A 16,685-nucleotide genomic window follows, 5' to 3' on the forward strand; every position below is an offset into this window, starting at 1 on the left:
GCCATCTGTACCCCAATGCTCATAGCAGCAATGGCCACAGTTGCCGAATGTGGAAAGAGCCAAGACGCCCTTCAACAGATTAATGGATAAAGAAGACATGGTCCATATATACAATGGAGTATTATGTCTCCATCAGAAAGGATGAATACCAACTTTTGTATCACCATGGATGGGACTGGAGGAGATTATGCTGAGTGAAATAAGTCAAGCAGAGAGAGTCAATTATCATGTGGTTTCACTTACTTGTGGAGCACAGGAATAATACGAAGGACATTAGAAGAAGGAAAGGAAAAGTGAATTGGGGTAAATCAGAGAGGAAGACAAACCATGACAGACTGTGGACTCAGAAACAAACTGAGGGTTTTGGGGGGGGGGGGATGGGTTGGATGAGCCTGGTGGTGGTTATTATGGAGGGCACATATTGCATGGAGCACTGGGTGTGGTGCATAAACAATGAATCTTGGAACATTGAAAAAAAAATTAAATTAAAAAAAAAATACAACCTAAAGAAAAGGGTGGGGGGCACCTGGGTAGCTCAGCTGGTTAAGCGTCCAACTCCTGATTTCCGCTCAGGTCATGATCTCAGGGTTCTGAGATCTAGCCCCATGTTGGGCTCTGAGCTACATGTGGAGCCTGCTTGGGATTCTTGCCCTCCCGCTCCCTCTCCCCCAAGCCTGCACACACATGGTGTGTGCCTTCACTCTTACTCTCTCTCTCAAAAAAAAAAAAAAGAAAGAAAGAAAGAAGAAGAAAAAAGAGAGAGAATCAAGCTGAAATCTACAGGTACTATAAAAACTTTAGACTTAAAAATCCTATGGTAAGTTCACCATGCTCTTAGCTACAACTTGACTCATTTGGGTTATTCAAAGCTTACTAAAAAAATTATAGTACCGGGGCACCTGGGTGGCTCAGTTGGTTAAGTAACTGCCTTCAGCTCATGATCCTGGAGTCCCGGGATCAAGCCACACATGAGCTCCCTGCTTAGCAGGGATCCTGATTTTCCATCTCTTCCCAGCTCAGTGCTCTCTCTCTCACTATCTCTTTCTCGCTCTCTCAAATAAATAAATAAAATCTTTTTTAAAAAGTGGAAAAATGTGGGGGCGCCTGGGTGGCTCAGTGGATTAAGCCGCTGCCTTCGGCTCAGGTCATGATCCCAGGGTCCTGGGATCGAGCCCCACATCGGGCTCTCTGCTCAGCAGGGAGCCTGCTTCCCTTCCTCTCTCTGCCTGCCTCTCCACCTACTTGTGATCTCTGTCTGTCAAATAAATAAATAAAATCTTTAAAAAAAAAAAAAGTGGAAAAATGTGGAAAAAAAAACTTAGAAAAGTTCTCTTTAAAGAAATTTATACGAGGTTCAATCAAAAGCCTATGTATGTGACTTCAGAGAACACCAAGTCCTCTGAAATCTTGATCCAGAAAAATAAATGGAAGGTTCCACATTTAATCATTCCCCTTTTCCTACTTAATTTACTTCTTTTTTATTTTCAAACTCTTACTCTCAATTTCTGGCTAACCAATCTGCCCTTCTCCATTTTGAAGTGAACCCCACAGAAAGCCTGGTTGTTTTTATCCCCACTATGTAAATAAAAGAAATTGGCCAACAAACTAAAAACGAAATGATATAAAATCAAATATATTAGAGTTGACAAAAAAGGTATTATAATAGAGGTAGTTCCAGAGACAAGAGATCCACAGATATTATTTGACTTCTAACAGCAATATTATTACTACTAATGAAAATAATTTCCCTTCAATACTCAGTTGTAATCAGGTAACAGTTTACAAAATAGGAAAATCATATTTTCTATATATCATTAAAGTTATGTAAGGAGAGGAGACAACAACCTAAAGAACTCTTGAGAAAGAAATTTAGAAAGGTATCTTTTCTTTCTCTCAAATTCTTCCATTGCGATTTACTTAAAACAAGTAAACAAGTCACTTAGTTAAATGAAAACAAAAGCAAGGCTGAAATGGATCAAGGGGATTATGCCCAGCTAAAAGAAATGGGACACAGCTGAGCCAGGAACACTAAGAGGAATTAAGATGGGCTTGAGACAACATGCTTAACAGAAAGTTCCAGAAGAGTCCTAAATTTTTAGCTAAGGACAAATAAAATCAATTTCCTTCAAATCAGAAGAAAAGAATCTTCAACCTTAAAGGAGTGGGTCCTCTCCTCAAGTTACTCCTAGCTATGTTTAGAAGCCCGGAATTCCATCTTCCTTATTAGAAAGTTGTATACACACTATAGTTGAGATTGATTCATACAAGAGTGGGAACAGCCACCATCCTGAGAAGACTAAAGGAAATCTAGCTAAGTTTGGTCATGGAAGGAAATAGCAAGAGCTTTCCAATTAAACTTTAAACCTATATTTAAAAAAAATATATATGCCCCAAGTACAGGGACCATATGTCCAAGTATGCCTATTTGGATATTCTCACATTATTTATCTTGTCCTAATGTGATTTAATAGCATCCTCTTTTACTCTCAAGTATCCTGATTTAAATCACCTACCGAGAAACAATATTCTCCAGAATCAGCTAGGGTGTTTGTTTAGAATGTAGATCCTTGGGCCTCAGCCTGGTAGAATCAAAACTTTTGGGGACTCTGCACAGTCATCTGCTTTGTTAAAAGGTGTCCCAGGCAATAGTTGTGCACACTAAAATTGGTTAGAGTGCACCAGGAAAATGGTTTAAGGGAATTCTAAGTAAAGACACAACTAATCTCGGGGCATCTGGGTGGCTCAGTTGATTAAGCATCTGCCTTCAGCTCAGGTCATGATCTCAGGGTCTCAGGATCAAGCCCCACATTGGGCTCCTCGCTCAGCAGGGAGTATACATCCCTCTCTCCCTCTGCCTGCCACTACCTCTGTTTGTGCTCTCCCTCTTTCTCTATCAAATAAATAAATAAAATCTTAAAAATTAAAAAAAAGATACAACTAATCTCAAATAATCAGCACCTTCATTCCCAGTCATCACAAAGTAATAGTTTAAGGTCTTTATGTCCTTTTCCCAGTCTCTTACTGTGACCACATGGAAATAGGAGTTTGGAATTTCTGAATGAAAAAAAGAGGATCTAGATTAGTGCTTTGCAAACTATTTGTGGGAACTGCCCCACTCCAACCTCTAACCTGTCAAAACCTGTACTTTGTAAAATGCAGTAAAAATAAATCACTAGAAAAATGATCACATGCTTAGATGCTGTGCCAATGTCAAACTGCTATTTAAGTTTTTAAAAGCTCAATTTCTGTACTTATTGAAGCTAATAACAGGTTATAAACTGACACAGATCCATGGACCACGCTTGGCGTGTAACACTGGTTTAGATAAACATGGAGTCAGGGGAACAAGAATAGGACTAGAATTAAAATCTGAATATTATGTATGTACACATCTTCAAGCCAGAGTTTATTTTATTTCATCTAACGTACACATAAGAGGATTTTCAGCTGACTTCACTGTTCACTTCACAGTGAATAATCTTTTCTAAGAACACAAGTTTCCGTTACATTCATTTCCAACTGTTTTTAATGGCACACAGGATTTCACTAACAAGAAATACAACAAAACACTATATGCAGACAAATGAACAAGCTGAAGTTTCAGCTTCTAACATCTTATACCTGCTTTAAACTATGAAGTATATGAATTCTAACACAGAGTTTCAGTTCTTGCGTCCTTTCAAATTATAAACCAACTACTCAACACCAAGCACTGAAGTTTCTCTTGTTTCTGAGGCTGTGTGTCACCTCTTTAAACACTCCATTTATGGTCATACTTCTAAAACAATGCCTTAGCACAATTTTTCAAATTCCAAAGAAAATGGATTTAAGCTATTCCAGACATTTTATTTGTTCAAAAAATTAAATTAGGCGTTTTTAAATGAAAGAATCAAATGTCAACAGTGTCAGCACTCAATTTACTGCTTTATTGGTTATATCATATGATAATTTGGGAGAGGGGAATGATCCCTTCATTTTTAATATAGGTCTGTTATTTTATAAACTACAAACCCTACCAATGAGAAAGAAGAGTTAACAGAGGGATTGAAGCGTCTCAAAACACCAGCATAGAGTTTAAAAACACAAAACAAAACAAAAAACTATGAACCAAAAGGTGACTTATCCAGAAATGTGACAATTCAGGGAATATAAAATTATGGTACTTGGTGGCTCAGTGGGTTAAAGCCTCTGCCTTCGGCTCAGGTCATGATCTCAGGGTCCTGGGATCGAGCCCTGCATCGGGCTCTCTGCTCAGCAGGGAACCTGCTTCCCCCTCTCTCTCTGCCTGCCTCTCTGTCAGCTCATGATCTCTTTCAAATAAATAAATAAAATCTTAAAAAAAAAAATAAAATGAAATAAAATTACAGTACTTTTTTTCCCCCGAAGAGTAGAAGAGGTCTTATAATTCAAGGATGACTAGTATTTTAAAAAGCCACTTGAAGTGTATCCACATAAAAAATAAACATTCACAATAAATAATGGGGGAAAACGATTTGGCATAAATAATAAAACTAAAGAATTGTGAAAATGGTTTTATTTCATAATTAACATAATATGCACATAATCAAATATAACCAAGGGTTTTATCACAAACCTTGTAAAAACTGATTAGCCTAAAGGCTCCTTTGAACTCCAGGCTCTTAAGCTCAACCACCCAATTAATATCTACTTGGATGTTTAATACATATTTAAAATTTAACATGTCACGGAAACAACCTAGGAGTTGACTAATGGACGAATGGATATAGAAATGGTGGTATTTTCATACAAAGGAATATTATACAGCCATAAAATATGAGAAAGTTCCACTATTGGTGACGTTATGGATGGTACTACTAGAGGGTATTATCCTAAGTGAAATAAGTCAGAGAAAGACAAAATACTGTATGATCTCACTTACATGTAGATCCAAACCAAAATAAAACTCACAGAAAAAGAGATGGGACCTGTGGTTACCAGAGGCCAGAGGCAGAGGTGGAGGGGAGGTGGAAATGGGAGCACTGTAGTCAAAAGATACAAATTTCTGGGGCACCTGGGTAGCTCAGTTGATTGAACGTCCAACTCTTGGTTCTGGCTCAGGTCATGATCTCAGGGTCGTGAGATCAAGCCCCATGCTGGGCTCCGAACTCAGTGAGGAGTCTGCTTGGGATTTACTCTCTCCCTCTCTCTCTGCCCCCTGACCCACACACTCTCTCCCTAAAACAAATCTTTTTCAAAAAGATATAAACTTCCAGTGATAAGGTATATAATATACAACATGATGACTACAACTAACACTGCTGTATGATCCATAGGACAGTTGTTAAGAGCAAATCCTAAGGGGAAAAAAAAGAGCAATCCTAAGAGTTCTCATCACAAGCAGAAAATTCTTTTTTTCTTCTTTCTTTTCTTTTTATTGTATCTATATGAAAAGATGGATGTCAGCTAAACTTACTGTGGTAATCATTTCAAACTATATGTAAATCAAACCATGATGCTGCATGCTTTAAACTTATATGGTGAGAAAAAATTAACATATGTCCAAAATTAAACTTATTATTTCCCATACCACCTCTAGTCTTTTCCATCTAAATATATGGAACCACACTCAACCCAGTTGCTCAGGCCAAAAAATAGGCAGTCCTCCCTTAATCACAATTTCCCCAATACTCCCCAAATCCCAATTTATCAGCAAGTCTGGCTGATTCCATCTTTTATTTTGTTTTATTATTATTTTTTTAAGTAAGCTCTGGGAACACCTGGGTAGTTGTTTGTTAAGCATCTGCCTTCAGCTCAGGTCGTGATCCCAGGTCCTAGGATCAAGTCTTGCATCCAGCTCCTTGCTTAGTGGGGAGCCTGCTTTTCCCTCTGCCTGTTGCTCCTACTGCTTGTGTGCTCTCTCTCTCTGACAAATAAATACTAAAATCTCACACACACACACACAAAATAATAATAATAAGGTAAGCTCTGTGTCCAACGTGGGATTTGAACCCATGATCCAGAGGTCAAGAGTCACACACAGGTACATGCTCTGCCTAATCTCTATAAAATATACCTCAAATTCGGACAGTCTAGGGTGCTTGGGTGGTTCAGTCGTTGGTTATCTGCCCTCGGCTCAGGTCATGATTCTAGGGTCCTGGGATGGAGCCCCACATCGGGCTCCCTGCTTTTCCCTCTCCCACTCCCCCTGCTTGTGTTCCTTCTCTTGCTGTGTCTCTGTCAAATAAATAAATAAAATCTTAAAAAAAAAAAAATTCGAACAGTCGCCAGCTGGCCCTCATTTGTGTTGGGAGCATAATGCAACCATTCCAACAGGTGTGAGGTGATGTCTTCACTGTGGTTTCAATATGCATTTTCTTGATAATTAGTGAGTGATATCAAACAACTTTTCATGTACCTGTTGACCTTCTGTATGTCTTCTTTGGAAAAATGTCTATTCAGTTCCTTTTCCCCTTTTGTTAATCAGACTGTTTGCTTGTTTTTGCTATTAAGTTGTACAAGTTCAGGGGCGCCTGGGTGGCTCAGAGGGTTAAAGCCTCTGCCTTCAGCTCAGGTCACAATCCCAGACTCCTGGGATCGAGCCCCGCATTGGGTTCTCTGCTCAGCATAGAGCCTGCTTCCTCCTCTCTCTGCCTGCCTCTCTACCTGCTTGTGATCTCTGTCTGCCAAATAAATGAAATCTTAAAAAACAAAACAAAACAAAACAAAACAAAAAAAAAAACCCAACTAATCTAAAACTAGCCTAGGGACACCTGGGAGGCTCAGCCAGTTAAGCATCTGCCCTCAGCTCAGGTCATGATCCCTGGGTCAGCAGATTGAGTCCCACATCTGGCTCCTTGCTCAGCTGGGAGCCTGCTTCTCCCTCTGTGTGCTGCTCTCCCTGCTCATGCCATCTCTCTCTGACAAATAAATAAATACACTCTTAAAAAAAACTAATCAAACTAAAGAATGATCCAAGAGTAAGGGAATATTGGAGCTGAATATAGAGAGAAAGTTGGCATTTTTATAATGTGTTCTAGGCAGTCTATAAGTTGTTTCTTTTAGTCCTCCAAATTCAAAATCACAGGATTTTAAGAAATTTCAGAACAGTTTTAGAAGTTAGAAAATTGGGTGCTCACTTCAGCAGCACATGTACTAAAATTACAACGATACAGAGATTAGCACGGCCCCTGCACAACGATGATACACAAATTTGTGAAGTGTTCCACAGTTTTCAGATGCAGTGAAAAGAAGGAGCAAACACACTCCACTGTTCATAGCAGCAATGTCCACAACAGACGGACTGTGGAAGGAGTGGAGATGTCCTTCAACAGATGAATGGATAAAGAAGTGGTTCATATATAATGGAATATTCCTCAGCCATCAGAAAGGATAAATACCTACTATTTGCACTGACATGGATGGAACTGGAGGGGATGATGCTGAGTGAAATAAGTCAAGCAGAGAAAGACAATTATCATATGGTTCCACCCATATGTGGAACATAAGGAATAGAATGGAGGACCACAGGGGAAGGGAGGGAAAACTGAATGGGAAGAAATCAGATAGGGAGACAAACCATGAGAGACTCTGGACTCCAAAAAACAAACTAAGGGTTACAGAAGGGAGGGGGGTGGAGGGATGGGGTAACCGGATGATGGGTATTAAGGAAGGCATGTATTGTGATGAGCACCGGGTGTTATATCCAACTAATGAATCATTGAACACTACAACAAAAAGTAATGATGCACTATATGTTGACTAACTGAACATAATAAAAAAAGGTTAGAAAATTGGGGACTGGGATGGCCTACATTAATTTTCACTAATATCACATATTAAACTAAAAACAGTTACATGCTAAGCCTTAGGCTAGAAACAGCAAAATGTGTTACTAGATTAGCTTCCTAATTTTGACCTACTATGAATAAAGTTGCTATGGGAGCACCTGGCTGGCTCAGTCAGTGAAGCACGTGATCCTTGATCTTGGGGTCATGAGTTCAAGCCCCATGCTGGGTGTGGGGATTACTTTAAAAAATAAAATGAATAAAAGTTGCTATGAACATTTTTCTATCTATCTTACAGTGGACATAAACCTCCTCTCTCTTGGGTATATTCAGGGGTGGGACTGCAAGGATAGGGGTAGACATAAGTTTTGTCAAACAGTTCACCAAAGGCTTATACTATTTTATTCACACCAGTGAGTTTGATTTTGGCTCAGGTCATTATCTCAGGGTCATGGGATTGAGCCCTGAGTCAGGCTCCACACTCAGCTCTGAGTCTGCTTGTCCCTCTTCCTCTGCTCCTCCTACTGCTTGTATGCTCTCTCTCTTCTCTCAAGTAAATAAATAAATAATATCTTTACAAAAATATACATAGCAAGAGAGCCCTATCAGTGTCTCAGAAGAAGGACACTGCACTGAGATCTGATATCAGTCTGTATCTTCAGCTGAAACATTCTGGCAAGATAGTATAAGAAACCAAGAAAAGATGTAAGAGGAGGCATAGAATGCTGTTTTATTAAGTCTAAAATGTTCTTTTAAGACCTCTTTTGGTGGGGGCAGGGGGCGCCAGGGTGGCTCAGTCAGTTAAGTGTAGAACTCTGGTTTTTGACTCAGGTCTCATGATCTTGGGTCATGAGATACAGCCACATCAGGGGTCCACCCTCAAGAGTCTGCTTAAGATTCTCTCCCTCCCTCTCCCGTTTGGCCCCTCCCCCACTAGCACACATGCACTCTCTCTCTAAAGGATTATTTTAAAAAAAAGACCTCTTTTTGGGGTACCTGGCTGACTCAGTTGGAAGAGCATGTGACTTGTTCTCAAGATCAAGTTCAAGCCCACATTGAGCATAGAGAGTACTTAATAAAACTTTAAAAAAAAAAGAAAAGAGGGCGCCTGGGTGGCTCAGTGGGTTAAGCCGCTGCCTTTGGCTCAGGTCATGATCTCAGGGTCCTGGGATCAAGTGCCGCATCGGGCTCTCTGCTCAGCAGGGAGCCTGCTTCCCTCTCTCTCTCTCTCTCTCTCTGCCTGCCTCTCTGACAACTTGTGATCTCTCTCTGCCAAATAAATAAATAAAATCTTTAAAAAAAAAAAACCTTTAAAAAATTAAAAAAAAAAAAAGAAAAGAAAAAGAAAAAACTCTTTTCAAAGCATTTTCTTCTCTTGAGCTGCTGTCCCACATGAGGATGCCAGAGCCAGGGTATCCTATCCCAAGCAAGAAGATGGAAGAGCCAGTGGAAATGCTGGTATCCTTCATCCACTGATGATAATAATAAAAAACAGTGAAAACTCAGCTGTTAGGGACCCTTAGGGAGTGAGTCAATTTGGACAGACAATGGCATTGTTGTTGTTTTTTTTTTTTTAACTATTAATTAAATATTGATTATGAACCTGTACCAATACATATATACACACAAATATATACATATACATACACATGTACAACTTTGAAAATAAAAGAAACATTTATGAAACTAAAACTCCTACCGAGTAAACTCATTTTTTTTAAAAGATTTATTTTATTTTAGAGAGACAGTGTGTGCATGCCAGGATGGGGAGAGAGGGAAAGGGAGAAAGAGAATCTTAAGCAGGCTCCCCTCCAAGCATGGGGTTAAATCCCACGACCGTGAGATCATAACCTGAGCCGATAAAAAGAATCGGATGCCCTAACAACTAAGCCAACCCAGTGCCCCAGTGAAGTCATTTTTAAAGGTTAAGACACAAAAACTACTTAGCAATATATAATATATCAAATGCCTCTTACTTAAAATCTTGAGCTAAAAATTGGTTGCTCTTTTCAACCATGGAGTTTGTGGTAATTTCTTACACAGCAATAGAAAACTAATGCAAAATTCTTAAGTTAAAATTCTTTTCTATAACCTTTCAACAATTATAAACACAGCTTTAAATACACGAGAAACTAACACAGGCTGTCTCTTAGAATTGCAACAAAAGCCATAATGTGTAACTGTGCTATGACTCATGAAACAGATAAACTGAACCAAACCAAACCACAACATGCATCACAGACCATCTAAACTTAAACTCCTTCTTTTTTTTTTTCCCATTTTTCTCCTTACCTATTTCACCCACCCCACCCCACCCCCACATACCTCCTCTCTGGCAATCACCAGTTTATTCTCTATTTTTTTGTTTGTTCATTTGTTTTTGTTTTTTAGTTTCCACATGCAAGTAAAATCATATGGTATTTGTCTTTCACTGTCTGGCTTATTTCACTTAGCCTCTAGGTCCATCCTCTCTACCTACCCTCTAGGTTCATCCATGTTGTCTCAAACGGCAAAATCTAATTTCTTTTTTATGGCCAAGTAATATTCCTCTGTGTGTATATGTGTGTGTGTGCACGTGTGTACCCCACTTCTTTATCCATTCATCTACTGATGAACACTTAGGTTTAGACTGCTTACATAACCTGGCTATTAAAAATATGCTGCAATAAACACAGGGATACATGTATCTTTTCAAATTGGTGTTTTCATTTTCTTTGGGTAAATACCCAGTAGTGGAATGACTGGATCATATGGTATTTCTATTTTTAACCTTTTTAACTGTTTTCCATAGTGGTTATATCAACTTACATTTCCCCCAACAGTGCACAATTAGTCCCTTTTCTCCACATCCTTGCTGATACTGGTTATTTCTTATGTTTTTTTTATTTGAGCCATTTGACAGGTGTGAGGTGATACTTCATTGTGGTTTTCTGATTTGCATTTCCCTAATGATCAAGGATGTTGAAGCATTTTTTCATGTGTCTGTTGGCCATGTCTTCTTTGGAAAATGTCTATTCAGCTCCTCTGTCCATTTTTTAATCAGATTTTTTTTGGTGTTGAGTTCAAACTCTTTTCACACCAGACTTCAAATCCATATGTTCCAAGATAAGACCTCACACAAACTAATTTAATAGTAATGCAGACACTAGATATGACCTTATACTAGAACTTAATGAGTTCTAGCAAAACATCTAGTGCACAAATTCTAACTAATCCTTGCCCAGATTACAAACTTCCACCCTAAAATCTAACAACAGTCCCTAATCTAACAACAGTCCTCAGTGAGCAGGTTTTCCTAACTGCCTCTTTTGAGATGGTCCCTCATTCCTCTGGTTCTCTCTGCTTGTTGCAGCAAGTTAAATAAACCTAAGTCTTTTTTTCTTAACTACAAATAAATCCTTGATGATCTTTGGTTTATGGGTGTCTGACTATTTAACAACTGGCATTTCCACTAAGATTCAGCTGACCTCCTTGTTTCTGGGAAGACCTATGGCTTTGTCATAGTGTGCACATATGTGACCACTTGATTTCCACTCGCTTAAGGCCACCCTGCCTGTAACAGTGAGGTATCTGAGCTTCAATAATTTTGTTGAGTGCTTCAGGATCAAGATAAAAGTTGGGTTCTCGGGGCGCCTGGGTGGCTCAGCGGGTTAAAGCCTCTGCCTTCAGCTCAGGTCATGATCCCGGGGTGCTGGGATCGAGCCCCGCATCGGGCTCTTTGCTTAGCTGGGAGCCTGCTTCCTCCTCTCTCTCTGCCTGCCTCTCTGCCTACTTGTAATCTCTATCTGTCAAATAAATAAATCTTTAAAAAAAAAAAAAAAAGTTGGGTTCTCTGACTGAGAGAATATAATCTTACCAGATTATATGGTTCATGAGTGAAATTTGACTTCTACCTAATTAACAGCATTCCTATCATCTGTCTGCTTGTTGAGTATCCTTTTTGTTGTTGTTGTTTAAGCTCTACACCCAGCATGGGGCTTGAACTCACAACCATGAGATTCAGAGTCACCTGCTCTACAGACTGAGCCAGGCAGGCACTCCTTGTTCAGTATGTTGAGTGTCATTCATCTATAAGAGGAAGTCCACAGCACGGATCAGACATAGGCCTAATAAGTCTTTTTTCCCGCCAGCTCCAAAAACTGACAAGTTCAGAAGGTCTGATTAGATCAGCATCTTTAGGTAAACTTTGTCTTGGGTCATGTTTTCTAAAGCCTCCTAAGGACTTTCCTTAGTCCTTATAATCTTGAGATATCTTTTGCTTAGTTCTGTCTGCCTGGAGCAGAGGCTCTGAAAAGTCCTCAGTTGATGACAGCTGATCTCTGGTGTCACTTCCTGTCTTGTGGAAAGTTGCAAAGCTCCATCCTCACCATACTTACTGCACATCATTTAAGAGTTTTCTCAGTCTATATCGATGTCCGCTCTGTGCCTCCTCTATCTACTTCTTTCATGTTTTTAGATTATGAATATAACTCAAAAAATGGCATAATTTCACCAAGAAAAAGATCTGAATTCTAAATGTCCTCTTGGGGAACTACTGACATGAATAAGATTACCTGAGAGGCACCTTAATAGGAAAGAGGCACTGTGCCTGGATGGCACTTGAGTTGGTTAAGTGACCGATCCTTGATTTTGGCTCAGGTCATGATCTCAGGGTCATGAGATGGAGCCCCGAAACAGCTTCATGCTCAGTAGGGAGTCTGCTTGAGATTCTCTGTCTCCCTCAGCCCCTCCCCTCCCACACTCTCTCTATTTCTCCCTAAAAATAAATAAATCTTAGGATATTTGGGTGGCTCAGGTCATGATCCCAGGGTCCTTGGATCGAGTGAGCCCACATTGGGCTCCCTGCTCAGCAGAGAGGTTGCTGCTTCTTCTGCCCACAGCTCCCCCTGCTTGTGATCTCTTTCTCTCTGGCAAATAAATAAATAAAATCTTTAAAAAAAAATAAATCTTTTTTTAAAAAAGAAAAGAAAAAAGGAAACATAATTCTGACTATCCAATGGTCTACATTCCTTAACATGAAGAAATTTCTAAATGCAATTCAAATCCTAAAACTGCCTCCCTGAAAGAATCCCCAAACCCCAAGGTAAGAAGGAGAAAGTTTAGGGTCATCTGTGTGGTTCAGTTGGTTGGGTGTCCAACTCTTGATTTCAGCTTAGGTCCCTATCTCTCTGCCCCTTCCCCCATTCATGTGCTCTCTCACACTCTCCTTCTAAGACAAATAAATAAATCTTTTTTTTTTAAGGAGAAAAAAAAAAATCAGCCTTGTACAGGCCTCCCTAGCAAGTAGGCCATATTTTGATGTGCCCTGGAGATGCAAAACCTGGGAAAGGCTAATTGGCATCACCCTAAAAAGAATTTAGAAATTAATCCTTAAGAAATAATGAAAAGAGGCACCTGGGTGGCTTAGTTGGTTGAGTGCCTTCAGCTCAAATCATGATCTTGGGGTCCTGGGATCCAGCCCCGCATCAGACTCCCTGCTCAAGAGCCCTCTCCCTCTGCTGCTCTTCTGCCTATGTTCTTTTTCTCAAATAAATAAATAAAATCTTAAAAAGGAGGAGGGGGGGGAGGGGGAGAAAGAGGAGGAGGGGGAGGGGGAGGGGGAGAAGAAGAAAAGAAATAATGAAAAGCCCTTATAATTTTTAACTCTCTGGGGGCGCCTGGGTGGCTCAGTGGGTTAAAGCCTCTGCCTTCGGCTCAGGTCATGATCCCAGGGTCCTGGGATCGAGTCCCACATCAGGCTCTCTGCTCAGCAGGGAGCCTGCTTCCTCCTCTCTCTCTCTCTCTGCCTACTTGCGATCTCTCTGTCAAATAAATAAATAAAATCTTTTAAAAAAATAATTTTTAACTCTCTGGAAGTTATGAGATTATTCAGGTGGCAGAAATACCACTTTCAGAAAATCCTTTTCTTGTCTTGCAGTTATACTGATTTCAAATGAATATAAAAGAATACGTGTAAAGACAAGGGAATGAGAATGTGTAGTATCAGACGTGTTTTTGTTTATCTAGAAATAAAGAGAATAATATTGTCTTAAATAATAAATGTTGTGTTTCACCACAAAAAAGAAATGGTAATTATATGGTGTTATACATTGTTAGCTAATCCTATGGTGGTAAATCATTTTGCAAAATATATAGGTGTATCAAATCACACATTGTACACCTTAAGTTACATGTTATATGTCAATTATATCTCAGTAAATCTGGAAGAAAAAAAAAAAGAGAAATTTCTGGTTGCACCAAGATGTGAAAGAATAGTGTGAAAAAAATTTTTTTGACAGTGTAGGGGCACCTGGGTGGCTCAGTGGGTTAAAGCCTCTGCCTTTGGCTCAGGTCATGATCCCAGTGTCCTAGGACTGAGTCCTATATTGGGCTCCCTGCTCAGTGGGGAACCTGCTTCCCCCCATCTCTCTGCCTGCCTCTCTGCCTACTTGTGATCTCTGTCTGTCAAATAAATAAATAAAATCTTAAAAAAAAAATTGGACAGTATACTATAAAGGTACAAGTTCTGAGAGTAAGTACACTTTATTTGTCTGGGTCCTTAATAGATATAAAAAAGAATTTGAAGGGAGAAATAAAATGTTAAAATTTTTGATAAAATTGGTCAAATGTGAGAGGTTTATCATAAAAAATAAAATTGGGGCGCCTGGTTGGCTCAGTTGGTTAAGGGTCCGCCTTCAGCTCAGGTCATGATCTCAGGGTTCTGGGATAGAGCCCTGCATCAGGCTCTATCAGTAGGGAGTCTGCCTCTGCCCCTCCCCTTCTTGTGCACGTGTTCTCCTTCTTTCTCAAATAAAATCTTTTAAAAAAAATTACATTAAAAAATTGCTTAAAAATAAGGGCTTATAAATCTTTTTTTTTTTTTAAGATTTTATTTATTTATTTGACAGACGGAGATCACAAGTAGGCAGAGAAGCAGGCAGAGAGAGGGAGGAAGCAGGCTCCCTGCTTAGCAGAGATCCCGATGCAGGGCTCGATTCCAGCACCCTGGGACCATGACCAGAGCCGAAGGCAGAGGTTTTAACCCCCCGAGCCACCCAGGCGCCCCAGGGCTTATAAATCTCTTTAATGTAAATTCTCCATGAATAAAAAATGGAGTAAAAATAGAATTTAATTTCCTTTTTGTCAAAAAAAGCAAAGCTATTTTGTGCCTGGATAACACATCCCTTAAATCATCAAAATATTCTGTTAACTCACTGTGCTTTTTTTTTTTTAAGATTTTATTTATTTTTTTGAGAGGCAGAGAGAGCCCAAGCAGCGGGAACAGCAGGCGGAGGCAGAGGGAGAAGCAGGCTCTCCCCTGAACAGAGAGCCTAATGTGGGGATCAATCCCACGGCCCTGGGATCATGACCTGAGCTAAACTGCTTAACCGACTGAGCCATGACCTGAGCTAAACCGCTTAACCGACTGAGCCACTCAGGTGCCCTTCTCTGTGCTTTTTGAAACATTCATAAATCTTTTGTTTTTTAAATCTTTTTAATCTTTTTGTTTCTTTACTTTTGGGGAAAAGTTAACATTCCTAATAATCACTGTTTTTAAAGATACTGCCTGGGAACACCTGGCTGGCTCAGTCAATGAGCATTCGACTCTTGATCTTGGGGATTTGAGTTTGAGCAACAATTGGAGGTAGAGATTACTTAAAATTTTTTAAAATATAATCTAAAAAAATTAAATAAAGATACTGCCTATAACTATTTCTTTGGATAGTTATGACTTACATTTTGTCAAATGACAATTCCTTTTGAATTTGTTCTTCTCTAAATTCAGAATAATAAAATTATTAAGATATTTCTCATACCTACAATATTTTTGGTTTTATAAATGATCATTAGGCAACATAAAGATTATTAAAAATGTTTCTAAAACAAGCCTAGGTGGCTCAGTTGGTTAAGCATGTGCCTTTGGCTCAGGTCATGATCCCAAGGTCCTGGGATGGAGCCCCAACATGGGGCTTCCTGCTCAGTGGGAAGCCTGCTTCTCCTTCTTCCTCTGCCACTCCCCCTGCTTGTGCTCTCTCTCTTCTCTCAAATAAATAAAATCTTTAAAATAAATTAATAAATTAATAAAATGTTTTTAAAGGATTACAGAAATTAGCAGCTTTGTTTGGCATCCTCCAACTTTTCATTAATTCAAAAGTATTGTGAGTTTTCTGCTTTATTAAAATTGGGTTAAAAGAAAAAAAAAACCACCTGATTAAAAAAGTTCAGTCTTCATAAATTAATCATGTGTAAGTTAAATATGTTAAAAATAAATATGCTACAATGTTTGTGTATCTTTCAGTTTAAAGGAAACAAATATTCATACACAAAGACTAACGCAACAGCTGTCTACAAAAAGATTCTTTCGCTAGGCTTAAATAAGCTTGTACTGGTGAAATTCTAATACATTTTATAGGATAAACCCATGGCCTAAAGATCTGTCAATTTCCCTTGGTCACAGCATGTTCTTACTTTCAGGATAATCAGTGACTAACTCTTTATAAAACTGATTATGTACTTTAGTAGAAGATTCCACTCTCTTCCATTCTGACAATGCTGGTTAATATAACAAATAAACTGAAGCCCAGACTCAGCATCCACAAGTAATTTCTGTTTCTTCCTTACATTCACCTGAATGTAGTGGCCAACTGTACTCTAAAGATCAGCAACTGAACTTTGTGGAGACCTATCAAAAGAATTTCTGTAAAGATATCATAACTATTGATACTACAGAGAATAAATTATGTGTATTGCTGATATCATTGCCATGGTCAGACATTGTGGCTGAGTCTGAATTTCCAAAACTGTTTTGGTCCAAAATCAGAAGACAATGTAAATAGACTATTTCCTTTTTTTTTTTTTAAGATTTCTTTATTTGACAGAGAGAGACAGCAAGACAGGGAACACAATAGGGGAAGTGGAAGAGGGAGACACAGGCTTCCTGCAGAGCCAGGAGCCCAACGC

At 39.2% G+C, this 16,685-nt stretch overlaps 1 protein-coding gene and 1 non-coding gene across 3 annotated transcripts in view; one reads left to right on the plus strand and one right to left on the minus strand.

Moving 5' to 3' along the window:
- The window catches only part of PPP3CC (protein phosphatase 3 catalytic subunit gamma), a 97,635-nt gene that overhangs the window by 59,162 nt on the left and 21,788 nt on the right, over positions 1–16,685 (minus strand). The gene's annotated exons all lie outside the window — the stretch shown is intronic.
- LOC123937768 lies at positions 7,090–7,193 on the plus strand. The gene has a single exon (XR_006817564.1). It is a non-coding gene; the product is annotated as a U6 spliceosomal RNA (small nuclear RNA).

Source organism: Meles meles, chromosome 2, assembly GCF_922984935.1.
Source record: "Meles meles chromosome 2, mMelMel3.1 paternal haplotype, whole genome shotgun sequence".
NCBI lineage: Eukaryota > Metazoa > Chordata > Mammalia > Carnivora > Mustelidae > Meles > Meles meles.